Source organism: Orbicella franksi, chromosome 7, assembly GCF_964199315.1.
Source record: "Orbicella franksi chromosome 7, jaOrbFran1.1, whole genome shotgun sequence".
In the NCBI taxonomy this organism is placed as follows: Eukaryota; Metazoa; Cnidaria; class Anthozoa; order Scleractinia; family Merulinidae; genus Orbicella; species Orbicella franksi.
Genome location: NC_138151.1, coordinates 23,683,747 through 23,703,901, shown reverse-complemented (window position 1 = coordinate 23,703,901; position 20,155 = coordinate 23,683,747). Strand labels below are relative to the sequence as shown.

The 20,155-nt window shown below is 39.2% G+C and overlaps 1 pseudogene across 1 annotated transcript in view; it reads right to left on the bottom strand.

The window, feature by feature from the left end:
• Positions 1-18,384, bottom strand: part of LOC145492271 (hemicentin-1-like) — a 33,533-nt pseudogene extending 15,149 nt beyond the window's left edge. Inside the window, exons 1-7 of the transcript XR_014049965.1 lie at positions 16,398-18,384; positions 12,811-13,188; positions 9,493-9,759; positions 7,990-8,259; positions 6,418-6,672; positions 4,651-4,917; positions 1,533-1,781 (exon numbers count right to left, since the gene is read on the bottom strand). The product of XR_014049965.1 is annotated as a hemicentin-1-like (transcript). The remainder of the gene's footprint in view (positions 1-1,532; positions 1,782-4,650; positions 4,918-6,417; positions 6,673-7,989; positions 8,260-9,492; positions 9,760-12,810; positions 13,189-16,397) is intronic.
• Positions 18,385-20,155: the final 1,771 nt, after the last annotated feature.

Sequence of the window (20,155 nt, the reverse complement as noted above, 5' to 3'; positions counted from 1 at the left end):
CACGACTCAATATTCCCGATCACAGGATAATTAAGCAAAAGGTAATTAAGTTAATTCTGCATTCAGGTCTGGTGACCCATTAGGCTAGTGCTTATCAAAACAGCATAGCGCCACATTTTCAACATTCACATGTCATGAAGCTTAAGGAAATATTCGATTTATGCACCTGCCAGAAAGATCTTCCAGTATTTAACACTTTTGGAAGTGGAAAATACATCCCAAAGTCCATGTTATTTTTAAGTGTTTGTTTTTAACTGTTATTTATCATATAGTTCTTATTCTCCACTTTGTTATTTTCATTAAAACATTCCTTATAATTCAAATGGTAATTTTCGGTCACAATCCCTAAATAGAGGTTTCCTACTGCAGTAACAAAACCTTTCAGGAAATTATTAAAAGTGTCCATGGACATTTCAACGATAAGATTCAAGCTTTCTACCTTGGATAGTAAGGGTGGCTTCCATGGCCTGGGAATGGAGTGTCTAGAGGAATAGACTTTTTCAATAGAAATGAGCTGCATGTCGGTAGAAGTATGATTAGGGGTAAAAAGAATGTGTCTCCTACGCTTTTGAAATTCGCTTGGGCGCCATTACACCCTAGTACCACATGCTTCTAGTAATGACCATAATGTGACATTCTTGCGTTGCTTTCTGTTGTTTCGTTCCCTATGCAAATCACAATACCCCTACTGGTCAAATAATTTACATTTTTTGCTCGCGGTTTCGTTATTTTAAAATAGCTTCCTAATCCGTTCGAGCGAATTGTGTATCGTCTACGTATATCTGTTCAATTCCTACTTTATCATTCTGGTGGAATTTCTGTATGTCGTTTTTGTTATGGTTTTCTTCATTATTTGCCCAGCTTCCTTCATTTATTATCGCTGTACTCATTTTCTTTTCGCTCGTCATCTTTCCTAGTCAAACTATTATTCGTGTAGACAAAGAAGGTCATGCGATGTTTCAAGGTCAGTGCCAATTTGATTTCCACTTGATTAATATTTTGACGAAACAGCGATAACAGATAATCAAGTGGTAATCGTATCCATATGCATGTAGGGGTCCCTTTAACGGAACGAAAAGGATCCAACACAAACTTATCCAGCATTGACATCGCCTGGTGAACTATACTTTCTAAAAAGAACACCCGTTTATCACCGAAATCGATCACTTCTTCCACGCCGTATACTGATACACCCCCTCCCTTCACCCTAAGAAAAAAAAATTTTCATAGTTGACAAAGTACCTTTGTTATCAACCTTACTGATACTCCCCTCCCTGCCTCACACCGCGACATTTTAACCGGGCAGAAGTAACAGGTGACATTTTGGACTTTTGATTGACGACGAACGAAACTGGCAGGATTCTCTTTTTTGCCAATAAACAGTAGAGACGGGTAATCTTTCGCCGTTAGTTTTCATATAACGACATGAAACCAGAAATAATTTTGTGAGCTACCTGAAACTTGTGCCCTACTTGTTAAAATGAAAATAAAGTAAGATTTCAGAAGAAAGATCTACTTTTGTTCTTACGTACATTGCACGTCAATATCTGTCACTGTAGAGTCCACTCCACAAGTGTTGTTTACAGTGCACCTGTATTCTCCAGCTTGAGCTCGGTTGATGTTAGTGATGTTCAATGGGTTTCCCTCCACATGCTCACCAGTCGCGATTTTTGTCCACACTATTGTTGGATAAGGAATTCCTGCAGTCACAATACAGTACAGCTCCAAATTGTCACCTTCTGTGACTACTGAATTTACGGCCTGCTCCACAGATGCTGGGACTGTAAAACACAAAAAATCTCGAGCATTACAAACTATGTCACTGATGCGTAACATTATACTGTATTATGGTGAACGCAGTATACCTAGATTGAATCTGTGCTTCAATCTAAGAATTAAGAAAACAGCTACAAGTATGTACACTATGTGCACTTTTTAAAGTACAATAGTGGCATTTTGTACGTGGGAGTGGGTAGGTCGGGGAGGGAAGAGAAATGACTACGAGCACGGTCTGGCCTAAAATCTGACCCGTTCAGCGAAGATCAGAGAAGAATAAAAAAGACAAGAAATGAAATGAAACGAAATGAAAAACTCATTCTAAAACTTGCTGGTCTAGTTACATGTAGTGCCCTCTGTAATGCGCACGACATGTCATCTTCAGACAACAGCTTAATTACGCACTGCTGAGTTATACACACGTGCAGGAATTTAAACAAAAATGTGAGCGCTCTTATTAGTTGTACGTAACGGAGCAACACGCGAGAAACAAAGACATCAATGATCAACGCAGTTATATAGAGAACTTTTAATAGTGGCGGAAAACGGTTTCCAGCAAATTTAAGGTAGCTCTAAATATGTGGGGTGAGATTAAAACATAAAACATAGTCATGCTTGAACGGGACTTGAACCCATGACCTCTGCGATGCTGATGCAGTGCTCTACCAACTCAGCTATCAAGCCAACTGAGAGCTGGTCACGTTGATTCTCATTTCGTAATATACCCGTGGATGGCGAAGGTAGATTCAACTGAATATATAAAATATCATGTAGATTTCATTAAACTGCTGAGCAAGATGCAAAGACATGAATGATCATCGCAGTACGTTATATATACAACTTAAGCACCTGTAAAATAAAGAAGCCTGTGGGAAACTGCTGGCCAGCAATATAGTCTATCACTTAAATTAGCCTAAAGAGATCTTTTTCGACTGGGCAGTTTGTTGCTCCATTTCAATCCATGTGATGATACTCTTGAGGATTCTTCCTTTCAATTTTTCAAATATTCGTATGCATATAAATAAATGTTTTTAAGATGGATAAAAGAACAATTCTCTAGAGAATATCACGTGATCTGTAATGGTAAAACAAACCGCCCGAGCGAAAAGGGTCTATTACGCTTTTTTTTTTACATTGAGCGAAATTTTAAAGTTTTGAATTTTGATGTATACGTGCCAGTGGAACGCTGTCAGTTTTTGTTACAATCATAGGGTAACATATATTTCCTAAAAGGAGAGAGCCTTGATACCGTCTGTCATAGATGAGTTTTAAATCGGTTAAAAACTGTCAAAACTAGCTATTAGTTTTAGTTTTTATTCGTGCCGTAACCACTGACTGGTCAAATTGCCTCCCGACCAGAAAGAAAAGGGAATCTCTGTCTAGCAGTAGTAAAGTTGATTATACGATATGATTAACGAAGAGATTAGCATGACCTTGTCCTAGTTTGTTTCCCAACGCTATTCTCAATTAAGCTCTGTCAAGGAAAGAAAGAGAATTGAGTTGATCCCCAATATAGGCCTTATTCCAAAAGTAATCCCCATCGAGGTATTTTCATATAACTCCCGACCTCAGAGATACTAGGAAAAAAACATCAACGCAAGGCGCCTGTTAACATTATCCTTGAGAGATAAATTTAGAGTAACTTGGAAGGGTTTACCCTGAGAATAAGAAACATATAGGGAGTGGGGTGGGGGGGACGGGGGACGGGTAACTCTCGTTGCGTTTATGTTCTCGTCTGTTTATAAAAATATTCCAGATTAAGATCTACATTAGAGTCATCAGAGTTAATAGTACTCGGTGAAGTGAGTTGTGTTGCTATGCTCTTTGATGATAAGTGGGTCATAAAATGTTTAAAATACCTCTTTTACGGGGTTACAATTGACTGAATCAACTACCCAGTTTTAAGGTTTTTCAAGCTTTAAACAGCTGTGCCCTTTCACCACTGTCATCTTTCAGTACACAATACTATGAACCAAGCTGGCCTTTTGGTTATCTCTAGTTAAGATAGATTGTTGTGTTTTTATCAGAGGGACCCGTGTGAAGACCAGTCATGTGGCTTAATGGGTCACCTCCGGGTGGTGGGGACTCTAATATAAAAAGGAGAGGGGTGCTCGTCGTACCATTTAGGGCTTAGAAAAGCGGTTTGAAACCTCCAGAAGGTCCACAGCGAGAGCTTTTGCGGTACCTTTTACGGTATTGAGCCGAAAAAAACAAAACTATTACAGGAGGCAATGTGTTATGTAAGAGGTGGTACTTCCTAGGCGAGAAAAAAATTCAAGGCACGCCCACAAAACAGGATCTTGGTACCTTTCAGGATCTTGGTACCTTTGGTTCTTTTCTAAATTTTTGATGAGCACCCACGTCATTTTTACATGCCGGACCACCCCCTGGGGGGGACCTCCTGCTTAATTAAAGATTACTTCAAAAAATTTAATATATCAATAATATTACCATTCTCAAATTTTCGTTTACATTGTTTTTCAGCGACATTAAAAGCAAAGAAGAGTCCGAGTCTCGAGTCAGAATTGAAAATCTGCGATCGATTCGGGGACTTGTGGTCTTTTGTCAGCTCAAACCAAAAATATGCTTTCCTTTCAAATTCAAGATATCGGACTTGTACAAAGTGCGTGCTTTTGTTGTTGCCCCTCCCTCCCCCAACCCCCCGCCCCCCCCCTCCCACAAAAAAAGCGGACATTGGCCACAAGACTAAATGGATCTTGTAGCATGGGAATCCTGGGTCTCCCAGCTTGTCTTGGCAACTTCTTCTTTCTCCTTTGTTATCACACTTGGTTAATCTGTTTGGGACTGATCGGACAAGGCGGCACTAGAAATAATCCATAGCCATACCAACCCAACAAAACTAAAGCAACTCACCATCAACAGTCAAGATAGCATCAACGCTTTTTCCATTTCCTTGCACAGAATTATTAGCCTCACATCTGAACACAAACTGGCCAGCATAATCCATTGTTTTTATCCAAGTTCCTGATATTCCCATATTATTAATCAAAGTGTCATTTTCATACAACAAATAAGCGTGCACTGGTGGTGTAGCTTCAGCAGTGCATGTGAAGTTTATTACAACTCCTTTACACACTTTGCTTGTTGTATTTGTGGTTAAGATGACATTTTCAGGCTTATCTGTAAGGAAATTAAACAAAATGATCAATCATGACCTCTCCTTAGAACTGGTTACTTCAGAGAAAAATATGCTCTTATTGTCTCTTTACATTGATTTGCATAGCTAACATATGAATTACAACATATGTGCAATTTAAAGTCATGTAAAACCTGTCATCTACATTGGTAACAGCTGGGAGGCTAGTAGCCAGCTTAACCAAGGCTGATAAGAGCCATTTATCTACACTTGTTGCAACAACCATCATAACTGAATCAACTACATCATTCAGCAAGTGTCGTATATCTCATTACCCAAGCGTAAGGGTTACACTAGGAGAATATCGGTTCGAGGTCTTGGCATTACGGACGGAGCTGTACAGAAAGCGCCGAGGCCCCATATTGACTACGTATTTTCTCTAGCAAGCTTGGCTAATAAGAAATTAATTATACGACTTTATATTCCACGATCACTGGCTTTAGAGACAAAAATATATTTCTAAGAATAAGAAAGGGTCTGTATATAAAAAAGCGTAATTAAGGTAAAGTATGTTTTGAGGAGGCAGCGTGGCCGAATGAGTAGTTTAGGGCGCTGGTATTGTAATCCGGAGGTCCCGGGTTCAAGGACTCCACCCTGCCACTAGTGGGATTTGTTTCTCGGTAGTCCAAAGTTAAAATCCTCAGTCACGCTTTGTAAATAGCCAACTGGTCTTCCTCCTGCCGGTTGGGATTTTTAACTATGTTACGTTTGTTTGAAATATTTGTTTCCTTTGTTTTAGTGGCATGACTGTAAACTAGCTAAGCTTAGTGCTTGTATAGTTAAGTGCATGACCACTATAAATAAATTTACATTTACATATTTTTTACATGCATTTGGCATTTGGTGGCTTATCACGCTGGTGCTTACAACAAGAAAACGAAAAGAAAAACAATATTTTCTTTGTGATTTTACTATGTTAGTAAAACTGTAAGGTAAAATACGGTCAAGTCTGCATTGGAGTCTCGTGACCCATCAGGCTGGTGCTTATCAAAACAACATAGCGCCTCATTTTCAACATTCACATGTTAAGCGGCTTCAAAAAATATTCGATTTATGCACCTACCAGAAAGATCTTCCAGTATTTCACACTTTGGAAGTGGAAAATACAGACCTGAGTACATGTTATTCTTCAGTATTTGTTTTCAATTGTTATGTTTCATATTCTTCTTATTCTTCATTTTGTTATTTTCATTAGAACATTTCTTACAATTTAAATAGTAATTTTTGGTCACAATCCCTAAATAGAAGTTTTCTGCTGCTGTAACGAAAACCCTTCAGGAAATTATTTAACCTGTCCATCCCTTGCATGCATGTGTATGTTACATTCCTGGGTCGTTGAAACTCCACCCAGGCGAAATCCAGTTACAGTGTACCGTATCCCAGTTTCCATGAACCTATACATTTCCAGCTAACTTAAGTTACAACAATGTGTTTATCTTAAACTGCAAGTGTTTTTGTATATATTGAAAAGATAATATTCTTACACTGAACAGCAATGCTTGTCACTGTAGACACCTCTCCACACGTGTTGTTTGCAGTGCACCTGTATTCTCCAGCTTGAGCTCGGCTTATGTTAGTGATGGTCAGTAGGTTTCCCTCAGTGGGGTTATAACCATCACCCTGCACCTTTCTCCAGATAACAGTTGGATGAGGGATGCCTGCAGTAACATTACAGTACACTTCCACATAGTCGCCTTCCTTGACAATTTTATTCTGTAATTGAGTCATAGCTAGTGGAACTAGGACAAGAATGAAAATTCATTAAAACTGGCAGGTTTTTTTTTTTTATTCTATACGAAATATATATATATATGCGTTATTTCCCTTATTGAATCTGTACAAGACCATGGCATGGCAGTCGAAACAACATTGCCTATCTTTTCACCGCGTTTTAGCCACCTAAAAACTTGAAAATTCACCGCCGACTGGGTCAGAAACCGCGGGGATTGGGGCCTAGGACTAGTCAGGCTGTGACGCATTCTCGTCCTCAGAGGCCTCGCTCCTTTTGGTCAGCACCAAGAATCGCAACCTCTGGGCTTGTCCAACACCGGAAGTCCGCGATTCACCAAGTTGCTGTCAAATCTGAAAAATCTGATTGGCTGAGAGTACGAGACGAATACTCTGCGCACGCACTGAAAATCGGGTCTGGGGCCCGTTTCTCGAAAGTCCCGAAAAGTTTTCGCTCCCGGAAAGCCGTAGCGAAATCTCAAACCTTATGATTACAGAGCTGTGTTACGCACATATTTTTAATATGAGCAGAGGTTCTCTTCATACAAGAAGTTTCAGGCGTATACACCTCTCTGTTTTTAGAAAAAGATCAACTAAATATGGCTTTGTGGGCCCGAAAAGTTTTCGAGAGACAGATCTCTGGCCAGAGGTTGCGATTCTTGGTGCTGACCAAAAGAAGCGAGGCCTCTGGGGATGAGAATGGCTGTGACGTCAAATAAGAACTTGACTGTAGGTCTACATATCTTTCGTAAATTCTTACAATTTTCAATCTCAATTTGGACTCGCAAGAGCGTCTAATTCTTGGTAAATTTCCCTTAAGTTTTCGTTTATATCTGTTTGGTTCGAAAAACATGTCGACCTACGTTCTTCTTTTGACAACACGGTCAGACTGGCCCCAACTCTTCACCTCCCACGGTCTCTGACCAACCGGAATTTTCCTTTTTTTCATTCGGTTACAATCCTGGGTTAAAACGCGGCGAAAATGCAGTTTTATTTTTCGATTTCCATATCACAGTCTCGTGTAGGCTCCATCAAGCAGATAAAAAACTACCTTTATATACACTTTAACGTAGCCAGATGAGTGTACAGAATTCTTATGAAAGTGTAACTGACGCGTTAAAATTTGTCAGTTCTGTAACGTGATGAATAAAACAACAATAAACGGATCGAAATTTGAGTCTTGCCAAACTGAAAATATGGTTGTGACTAGTCTTCGGCAAAAAGTAATTGAATTACTGCTGTAAAAGATGTGTAGACGATATTGATGTGCAAAGGCAATGTGTGATAATGACGATTTGAATGCCGTGTAACAAAATTAATTCACTTACCATTTTGAGTCAGGGTAATATTTTTTGTGCTTGTTACATTTTCCACGAGTTGATGTGCTATGCAATTGAAAACAGACTTTCCTCCTCTTGATATTTTATTTATCCATGATCCACTCTTGCTAAAACTGAATCCATCTTCATCATCAGAAAGCAAATAGTTATAAACTGGTGGATTGGCTTCCGATGAGATACACGTGAAATTCACCCACAAATCAGAACAGTCTTTGTTCTCAGTTGTGTTAGTTACTAAGGTAACCATATCTGGTCTATCTGTAGAGAAAGGATAAGTTCCATTTACATGTGTAATGAAACTAGTTAGAATGGGATTTCCTTTGCTAAATCATTTGTGAGTCATCGCACCACTGTAACAACTTCAACGACATAATATGCCAAAAGAGTTATTACACAAACCAAATCAAGTTTGACTTTTATCATGGCTAATAAAAGGATGGATTACTCTGGATCAGCATACTAGCCAAAAAGAAAAACAGTGAAATTCTCCCAAAATCTTCTTGATATGAAACTCGTTTTGCATCTGGTGTAGTGTCCACTGGCCGCAATCTTGTAGCTTTGGTCGACGCGACGTTCACGGCTACAGAACCTAGGGCCGATTCATGCCGGGGAAAACTTCCAACTGGAAAAGAAAATTCCGGAATTCGCAAATTTCTGGGAAAGGGACAACCTCGAGACGATGGCCAAAATTTTTGAAACGAGTTTCTGGAAACTTTCGTTTCCATTCGTTTTTGAACCGGACTTTTCGGAAATTTTGCTCGAATGTAACGCACCCCAATTCAACGAATAACAGCGTGGTCTTTCCACGAGTGTGTGGATATTAAAACAGTTGTTTTAAATTAGCAACAAGCTGTGAAGTATTTCGTCAAGAAAGAGATGAACGTGGTCGTAGCCAGACTTTCGTTTGGCTAGAAGTATGCTTGGAACTTAAGAGATGATCGCAAGACACCAAAATACTAGCGTGGCCTTTCAACGAGTGTGTGAGACATTCACAATATCATGTTTAAATGCTCCCCGAGAAACTATAATGTATTTGAAGGTGAAAAAGATGAAGTGTTCGTTAATCTTCGAACTTAGACTTGATTCGAAAAATTGCATATTCGAGTCATGTTAACTTTGAAAGCTTTGAACACGACAGTATAGGCGTTGTAGTTATCGCCCCAAGGGAACCCGTTAATGATTGGCTATAATTACGCAATGCGCCTGCCCTTTTTGATTCTAAAGTAATTTCCGCATTATCTCCAAGTTATCTTTGCTATCAAAGGGAAAGGAATCTTCTGTTTGTTTCAGCTACGTTCGTAGGAGAGGAAGACCGCGTGACGAGCTCAAAGATCTTTTACGTAGGATGCTAAGTGTAAGCCAGGCGGATAGGAAAATTGCGCCAGCTCCCGGAACCAATCATATTGCGGGATTTCTTGCATTTCGCCAGCTCGCGCACTGAGGAAAAAAAAAGGTATAAATATTACCTAAAAGGTACATGCCTGTACTTACAGAAGACATTGATATGAAGTGAATGGTTGACTGGATTTCCAATTCCATTGTAAGCTGTACAGCGGTATGTTCCAGTAATAGTTCTGCTAATGTTTACGATAATCCACGGGTTCCCAAGAAACACTTGTTCGCCATCTGTACCATTCTCCAATACTCTGGTCTATATAATGTTTGGAGTTGGTTTACCAGTTGCAGCACAAAGCAAAGTTACATTTGACCCTTCACTGATAGTCTGATCGCCACTATAACTGGTTAAACTGGTTTCAACTGAAAATGATAGAACGCAATGAGGATACAATAATAGGAAACATCGAACTTGAAACGGTAAATAAATAAAAAAATAGTTTCATTTAGATAACATATAATTTAAATTTGTGTACACTAGCAATTTGTGCTAAAAATAATGTTATATTTAAGAATTAGATTAGGAACCCGGGTTCTCTACGCGAACATAGTCAACCAGGTGTAGCCGAGTTGACTATTGCTGGTATAAAATTTACCGTTGTCTCAGTACATAAAATAGACCTTTTTAGCTTGGGTGGTTTGTTGCTCCATTTCAGACCATATGATGATACTCTTGAGAATTCTTGCTTTTAAAATTTCAAATAGTCCCGTGTGTATGTGCAACTATTAGAGGGATAAAAGTACAATTGTCTAGAGAATGTCACATAGTCTGTAATGAGAAAACAAACCGCCCAAACTAGAAGGGTTTTTAGAAGTCAAATAACGCGTAGAAAAGAACTGTTTTGTTGTGTTACATCAGGCGCACTGACTACAGTCTACCCGTACTTGTTTTGTCTACCCGCACTTACGTTTAATCTACCCGCACTGACGTGGGTAGACAAAACATCACGTGTACAATCACGTGTACACCCGTTTTTTTTTTTCATTAGCAGATAGAAAACGGCAATAGAGCCAATCAAATTAATGCTAAGGGAATGTGCAATAATTACCTGGAGGTGTGGTTGGGTTGGAAAATTAGAGGGGGGGGGGAGAGCATAGGAGAAAATAACAACAATAGAGAGGGGGGTTTGGATGTAAAATTTAATACATACAGGGGGGGGGGCATTACTTTTTCATTCCTTTATGCAAACTGGAAAAGTAGTGGAAGAGTTATTAGAGTTCAAATATAAATACTAACATTGGAATAAAACTGCCAAATTTATCAATTCTTAGGTGTTCTGATTTGTGAGCTGTTGTTTTCCTATCTGAAGAACGGTCTTTGCAAGAGGTATGTTCCCAGTACAACGTGAACGAGACTGCATGTAAAAATTATGTACAGCACCTTGAGTTGTTCGATGCAAAAGCCAAAAAAAGAGTAAGAGTTTCTTGGACAATTGAAAAAGATGTGAAAGCGCTTACCAACAAGCAGCTGAAAATGTATCTAAAGCAAAAAGCTCTTAAGATAAGTGGAAGCACGGCTGAGTTGATTGACCGAGTTTCACCCACACACGCGGGAACCTTAGTGCCGGAGATGCTGTAGAAGATGAGGAATCTCCCAATTCATGCGAAGACGACACAAGCTCAGAGTCCAGTGATTCTGATGACTCTTCAACTGACTCTTCGACATACGTCGAATAGTGTCGATATACGTCGAAGAGTCATTTGAAGTAATGTTTGCATCGGAGGAAGAACTCCAACAAGTAAACTAGGTATATGGGAATCAATGGGAGGAGACTTTTTTCAAGGGAGGGGGGGGGCGGTATTAGCCTTAATATTATCATTATGTGAGGGGGGTTCAAATGAATTTTTGCTTAATGATAGGGGAGTATGACTTAGTTTTGGGGCATATTTCACCCATTTTCCAGCCCCCCCCCCCCGCCCCTCTCTAGTTACTGCACAGTCCCTAAATCCCATTAGAGAACACCAGGGTAGGGGTCAATATGTAAACATTTGCTTCTGACCTGTGACGCATTGTGCACCGGGGAGGGGGTAGGATTGTGCATCCTTACATTGTGAGCAAATGAAAGGCACAGAGAAATTCAACATTCAAATTCACTGATTCACAATAGATCGCGTAAATTAATGCTAAATCTCATTAGAAAACACCAGGTAAGGGGTGAATATATAAACATTTGTTTCTGACCTGTGACTTGTTGTGCACCTGGGAGGGGGGAGGATTGTGTATCCTTACATTGTGAACAAATGAAAGGCACAGAGAAAATGTGGTCGATACTTTGCTAACCTCAATAGGCCTAGCAGAGGAAGGGTAAAAAAAGGATCTCGGTGAAGTCTATATCTATGAACAATGATTGGTCTTTTAGGAAACACCCCGTGAGAAAAGAGCCACGCCCATTTAACACCTGGGTTAATTATGAGTTTAAGATTTTTGAGGTGATATTTGATGAGCCGATCGCGGAATTAACTATTACCTCGTGGAAGTCGAAGCGAATGATCTAAATGTTTAAGTGGGATTTTTTGTTCTATTTCCTTTAAATAACGACCTCCAACTGATACTCTACATATTTTTTAGTATTATACTTGTCGCTTTTTTAGGAAAAATCAAGCGCGTGAATTTCGTGTACTTATAATTGAAGTATCCAGTATTTTTTCCCTAAAAAAAAGTTGTCCTTTCAAGACAATCTCCACCCATTGCACACTACATAAACAATAGGGTGCCTATAGGCTGATAGCTGCCTGATAGTTGTTCTAAAAAATATTTATCATCCATACTGAATCGACTAAAAGTCGCCCGCGGCCCGCGTGAGATCAGTACCACATGATCAGTTTTGGCCGATTCGCCATTCCCACATCGCCCATAATACACCTTGTTTGCCCCCCACAATTCTGCATAACCTTTGTTTCCCATTTCTCCTGGGTATTACAGTCGTCCCAAGAGAAACTGGAGACAATGCTTATGCAAAATTTGGGGGGCCAACAAGGTGTATTAAGGGGGATGTGGAAATGGTGAATGAAGACAAAGGGAAAAGTAGAAGTGAACTATAATTGCTGATAATGTACGATAGTTCAGCCAATCAGATTACGGCGTTTGCATTAGCAAATCAGTAGAATACCGTGAACTAAAATTCGATAGAACACCACAGGCAAATGTTCTCTACGAGGAATTTAAAGGCAAATTATAGTAGATAAGATGTATGTCTGAATTAAATGGATTTGTTTTAACAAGCTGAAATTATCCCTGATTGTAAATCTTTGCCTCCTTTTTTTGCCTTTAAAGATCTGCCAAAAAACACTCAAATACTTATATAATTTCTGGCGTCCCACTTACCAGCAATCAGTACTTTAATTTTATCAGTCCAGGGCCTACATCAACATGATATAAAAGTTCAACTACCAGCATGTATTTCATCGACTTACCAACAACCTGTACTTCAATTTTATCAGTCCATTCCTTTATGTTAGTCTCTACGATGCAGGAAAACACCGCTTCATCTGCTTCTGTCACATTGTAAATAATCAATGTTGCTGGATCGCTGCGACTGATGTCAAAATGCTCCTGAAAGTTGAGTGCAGGATCCATCGAAACTGTCCCTGAAGATGTTTTATTGCCAATTCGGGTATTACTTATTTCGAATGTCACGCGATCAAGTGTTTCACCGGATAAAGTGAAGTTCCATTTCAAATGTGCCTCAGAAGAACCGTTAATAACCTGCTGGATCGTTGTTCGGACTGAAGTGTCGTTTGTTTGCAGCGGGCCACGTTGTGGAGGAGGAAGAGTCCATGTGATGGTAGCATCTGAAGTAAGTAAAGTTTAAAGTACATATTAAAATATAAAATAGAACAAACGTGAACCTCAATGAGTAGTCGACCAGTCTCTTGTGCATTTAGAGCACAACGTTGGGCAAAAAACCGTTATTAGTATTTGAAAAAGTAAATTAGCAACACAAATAAAGTAGTCAATAAAATCCCGAATATTCTTTTACTCTCCTTCTCTCCTTCCTTTTCATCCCTCTCTCCTTCTTGCCCCCCACTCTCTCCCTCCTTTCCTCAAGATCAAAACACTGACTGAGGTGAACTTCCCCTTTAAGTGGCACGCCATCAAAACTTTCAACAGCTGGATTTTACTGTCTAACCTTGGTGGACGAAGCTGCTTCGCGTATTTACTAGAAATTGAATCAACTGAGTTCTTCAAGATCTTTAGTTTAAAAAATGTAATGAGATCAGTAGAGCGTTTTAATAAAAAGTTGGGTTAAATATATACCAGAACAAATATAACGATTTGCCATATTTTCTACCCCCGGGGGGGTACTCCCTTATATGGGCTCTAAGGGTATGTGCGGCCCCAAAGGGTATGGTTTTTCAGCCGTTTTGGTAATATATGGGGTATCGATTTTAGCTGATTTTAGCCATTTTGGTCATAAATAGGGTATGGTTTTTGCACTCTTGCCTTGATATGGGTATTTTATTTAAGAAGAAGCCAGTTTTTCGTCATTATCGAAAAGAAAATCAACAAAAGCCCTCCACCAATTATGTTTACGGTAGTTTAACATTGGTCTGAATTAGGGAACTAATTGTAACGCAGGTCTGAAAAAGGGTTTTTAATTTATGGTCAGGTCATAAATAGGGTAGGGAATATCGCAGATTTTGGTCATAAATAGGGCAAGGGTTTTGGGAAGCGGGCCGCACACCCCCGCCCAATTTTTCTGGGAGTACCCCCCCGGGTTTTCTACCAATTCTGTGATCCAGGTTCGACTTCAAAATAAGGTCTTAGATACGCTTATTTGATTTAATTTAATTACAGTAGTAACTCTTTTACAGAAACGTGTAATTAAGAACTACACTGTATTCCATGGTCTTTTTCAAGAACATCTTTTCACTTAACTGAAAGACGCAATGCACTATGTCCGCTAATTTCAATCGCATTTTAATTTTCAGTGCGCAAATAAACATAAAATTACGGGACTTTTATATTCATTTACAAGAGTTTCATTGGCGTATCACGTTATTATTAGCAAGGTTCCTTAAAAGATCAGTTAGGTAAAATAAATGGACGACTCGACATAAAGCTTACAGTACTCTATCGTTAACTTTGCTGACTACTTTGCTAAAGGAGTTTCTGTTTTGTAAATGTTCCGATATTTGTATGCTTTTGAATCAACAGATTTGCAAACAGTTCTTCAGTAAAATTTAAATGATCGGTTTTCTTTAAGGAAACACACAAAGTACAATCATGTATAGTACCCTAATTTATTTTACAGCAGTTGTTTTTAAGCACCTGTCCTAAATAAATACCTGCCAAAATAACCCTCCTCTTCTCCGTCAAACGTTTTCATTACTATGTGGTCGCATTCACAGGTATCGTACGCTAGGGTTTCTAAAATCGGTGTTGCAGAACATAAATTGGTTCGTGCTTGTGTACTACAAAGCCGACAAATTAGCTTCTCAGTAAGCTGGTCACGGGTATCCCAAGCTCAGTGAGGGTCATTATAACATTAAGAAATAGCGACGCATGAATATTAATTACTCATGACCCTCGTTGCGAGAGATCGCATGGGAAATACTGCTGCCGCTTTAAAGTGCACGAAATGGCCAATTCCTCTGGAGAAGTGCCGGCAGGGAATCATTGTAGATGCATTCATCAAAACAAATATCCAGTCCGAGATGACGGGAGGTGAAGAAACCAACCATCAATTAGTAAAAATCCTGGGCTTAAAATCTAGCCAATCAAATCACGTGTCTGCAAAGCTACCATCTCCTCATACCTAGGCCCCGCAGGCTTAGAGGGAAAGACGGCTCTGGGAGCGAAAATGCACTCCTCAACTCCCCCGCACTTAAACCTAATTATTGCACACTTCCTTATGACTGAATCATATCTTATTGTGAGACAAACGGGGCAGGATGGGAGAAAAAACTCCCTTAAGGTGGTTTAATACTGTGGAATATAAAGTTTTTCCCCCGGAAACCATTTTTTCGAAACATGAACATTCAACTGACATTTACAAAACTGTATTTACTTTCAAATTACTAAAAACTCTGCACACTGGTAGAGATATACTTCCTCATAGCAACGCCCACAGCAACGGTTGTTTACAGACAAAAAGAGCTTCAATACAAAATGGCTTCAACTCCTAAACATTGTTCAAATTACTGAGAACTCTGCACACTTGTAGAGATATATTTCCTCTTAGCAACGCCCATAGCAACGGTTGTTTTCAGTCAAATAGTGCTTCAGTGCTTCATATCTGGTTCAGCTCACTACGTTTCAATTACACTTTACCGGAAAGCTTTAAAGATGTGTACTATAAGAATTCTTCATCGTGGTCCTAAACATTGTTTTCCCTACCATCTTATACGGCCCTTACACTTGGTTAACATTTCTATGACCGGTGTATATCTGGGTACCGAATGCAGCATTTATGCAACTCCCTTGCATATATCATTATAATCATTTTAAACAAATATTATATCCTTGGGTTAGCAATGCAGTCCTTTTATAGCTACGCTACAACATCCGATGCTACGTTTCTTCCACGGTATACTGAGAGGCTACTATTTGCAAGAGAACGATAACATAGGTTTTTCTACGATTAGAGTAAAAGAAATAAATTTTGAACCAGCGCAGAGCTGAAACTGACAGAAGAAAACGTTTACTTCCAGTTCATTCAATATGTAGGAGACGTTTCTCCCATCCTTTTCAATGTCCAATTAAAGCTGGAGTATTCATTGCTTTTGCTGTCAAAACTTGGGAAAAGAAACAAGCAGTAGCAATGATACACGTAGGTATGTCTCAGTGCACACGGTATCAGTAGTCAATCAAGTGTCGATGTACGTCACGAAGCTCGAAGCGATGTAATATATATAATACTATCATTATTATATCGATCGACTTTAGACCGAGTATGGGCATACATACCAGCCAATCGAAACACCACGGTCGACACTAAGTATCAATCTATAGCTATCAAATATAACGCAGAAACGACGCAAAAGTGCAATGCATGTACCTGTTATGATCAGTTGTGAAAATATTGTTCCATAGGCAAGTAACTTGAGCAAAAAGTCTTTACAAGCCTGATTCATCATGTTCGATTACGTTCACTTCAAGAATTGAAAACTGTAACACGGAAGTTAATGGGGACTTTAAGCAAATCGCTACGGCTGGCGCTGATACGGGCTGCCGGAAGTAAGTTTCCCCCAAAATGTGACACTGCGCATGTACGGTGGTCGCATCCAGCCGTAGTGTGAAATCTGACTACGTGAGTCGTGATGTTTTGCCGTAGTGGCTACTACGTCGGGGGTATTTCAGCGGACATCTCTACATTTTAAGAATTGCATTGGTTACTCTATCCTTAGAACTTAATTTAAGTCAAAGATTGTGTCAAAGTTGCCTCTCATAAGCTTGTAAATCCGTATCCTTAATTTGAATGTGTTTGTATGACAGTCTTTGTTCCTCATATCTAGCGGCAAGAGGAAATGAGAAGCTCCTTAGATCAGTTGCGGGCATTTTGTATCAGGGGCATCCTGAAAGCACTGAAGCGCCTGCGCGACCTTCTGTGCTGAATCATAATGCCGCCCACAACTATGGCACGCTTTGAGACAAAACAACAGAAGTATCTTTCGCCTTATTAGTCGGCAGTTATTTCATGAGTGCGATAGCTATAAAGTACTAAATTAGGTTTAAAATGGTTATAATGCACTTTCATAACTAACCTCAGCATTGGTTCTTTTTGGATTAAGTTTTTATTACCGGTTTTACGTGTTAAGCAGGACACGATCGTCAGAAGTCTGATTTATTTCGGGCGCTAGCCTACGTGCACACGTTTACTATTTCCTTCATTTTACGCGGAACACTAGTGGACGTCTGCCCGTAGGCTACAATTGTAGGCAGACAACGGAGTTATAAACAAAACGCTCCACTGTTAATTGGGTATTTTAATCAAGTGTATTAATTTCCTTCCTTACGGCAAATTATAAGCAAAAGTACACTCGCATGGCCAGTTTGTTTCGAGGGAAGGAAAATGGCGGAGATGGCAGAAAAAGAGTGTTACTAATAATGACCGATGTGTTAATTAATTTAGTGTTTTTAGTCATGGATCAGCGTGAAGCGTTGAAACGATTAATGTCATTAGGGCTTAAAATATGCAAATTTGTCGATCGCTCAGCTGTAACAAATTAAATCGACATATCATCGACCAGAATGGAGTTTTTTTTTCAGAAAACGCCAGATTATCGCTCACTCAGAAGAAAACAAAATGATGTTTTATCGACTTTCCTAAGTAATGCGGCGACGTAATATGTAACAGATAAACTGTAGAGGACGGGACATGAACTGGCCGAGCAGAGTCTCGGGGAGAAATTGTTCGAAAACGTTGTTGTCGGTTCACTTTTAAAGGGACTCTATCTTGAGGTCATTCCTCACATTTGCATTGCGTATCCTTACTGCGCATAATTGATGGCGTCATTAGCGAGCGCTCGTGCACGCGCATATTGAAAACATGACGGATTTGCCTTGATATTGAGTTCTGTCCTTTGAAAAATGGCTCTAGCTCACCAACGAGCACGGGCACTCCAATTTTTTTTCCAGTCATTGTAATCAACTAATTATAAGCTTTGCGTGAGAAAAGACTGATCTAATTTCTATTGCTGAAAATTGAATTAATAAGAAAAATAGCAGATACACTGTGGTCTTTTCTATTTTGCAGTCGGTAACCACGTCAAGAAATTTGATTCAAATTTTTAATCAAGGATTTAGCTTTCTGCCTGAATCAAACTTAAAATGTTCATTTGTATCCGACACAATGTATTGACTGTAGGTTAATGCGTGTTCTTATATGAGTCTGGGTTCACAAAGATTTTACAATTACTTGGAACGCGTTCTTATAAAATTTTCAATGCCTCACTGCTCCTTAATGAGCATGGGTACCCCCCTTTTTTATTTCAAAATTGAAGTGATCAATGACAAATATTCAGTGGACAAAGTTTGAACAAAAATCTATTGTCACTTTTATTTCAGAGGAATTACCTTAAGTTGAGCAATTCCGGGCCTGCGATCTACTGTGGAATATAAAGTTTTCCCCGGAAACCGTTTTTTGGAAACATGAACGTTCAACTGATATTTCTGAGCATTTACAAAACTGTATGTACTTTCAAATTACTGAGAACTCTTCACACTGGTAGAGATATGTTTCCTCATAACAACGCCCATAGCAACGATTCTTTACAGTCAAAAAGTGCTTCAGTACAAAATGAGTTCAACTCAGTAAATTTCAATTACACTTTACCGGAAAGCTTTAAAGATGTGTACGATGAGAATTCTTCATTATGTTCCTAAACATTGTTCAAATTAGTGAGAACTCTGCACACTTTTAGAGATATAGTTCCTCATAGCAACGCCCATAGCAACGGTTGTTATTAGTCAAAAGGTGCTTCAGTGCTTCATAGGTGGTTCAGCTCAGTATATTTCAATCCGGCACACTTTACCGGAAAGCTTGAAAGATATTTGTACTATGAGAATTCTTCATCGTGGTCTTGAACATTCTGCTCGCTACCATCTTATACGCCCCTTACACTTGGTTAACATTTCTATGACCAGTGTATATCTGGGTACTAAATGCAGCATTTATGCAACTGCCTTACAGATATCATTATAATGATTGTAAGAAAATATTATATCCTTGCAATGCAGTCTTTTTGTAGCTATTCTAAAACAACCGATGCTACGGTTGTTCCACAATTCACTAAGAGGTTACTACTTGCAGGAGAACGATAACATAGCACGTTTTCTACGTTTAGAGTAAAAGAACTAAATCTCGAACAAGCATAGAGCTGAAACTGAAACAAGAAAACGTTTACTTCCAGTTCATTCGATATGAAGGAGACGTTTCTCCCATGCTTTTCATGTCTATGACCGGTGTACATCTCGGTACTGAATGCAGCATTTATGCAACTCCCTTACATGTATCATTATAATCATTTTAAGAAAGTATTATATCCTTGCAATGCAGTCTTTTTGTAGCCATGCTAAAACAACCGATGCTACGTTTCTTCCACAGTTCACTAAGAGGTTACTACTTGCAGGAGAACGATAACACAGCAAGTTTTCTATGTTTAGAGTAAAAGAACTAAATCTTGAACCAGCGCAGAGCTGAAATTGAGACAGGAAAACGTTTACTTCCAGTTCATTCCATATGAAGGAGACGTTTCTTCCATACTTTTCATGTCCAATTAAAGCGGAAGTATTTCATTGCTTTTGCCGTCAAAAGTTGGGAATAGAAACAAGCAGTAGCAATGATACACGTAGGTATGTCTCTTCACAAAAGATGTCAGTTATAGTGGTCGATCAAGTGTCGATGTACGTCACGGTCAAGCTCGAAGCGATGTAATGTATATAATACTATCATTATTATATCGATCGACTTTAGACCGACAGCCAATCGAAACACCACGGTCGACACTAAGTATCAATTTCTAGCTATCAAATATAACGCTGAAACGACGTAAAAGTGCAATGCATGTACCTGTTATGTTCAGTTGTGAAAATATTGTTCCATAGGCAAGTAACTTGAGCACATAGTCTTTGCAAGCCTGATTCATCATGTTCGATTGCGTTCACTTCAAGAATTGAAAACTGCAACAGGGAAGTTAATAGGGACTTTAAGCAAATTGCTACGGCTGGCGCTGATACGGCTGCCGGAAGTAAATTTCTCCCAAAATGAGACACTGCGCATGAACGTCGGTCGCATACAGCCGTTGCGTGAAATCT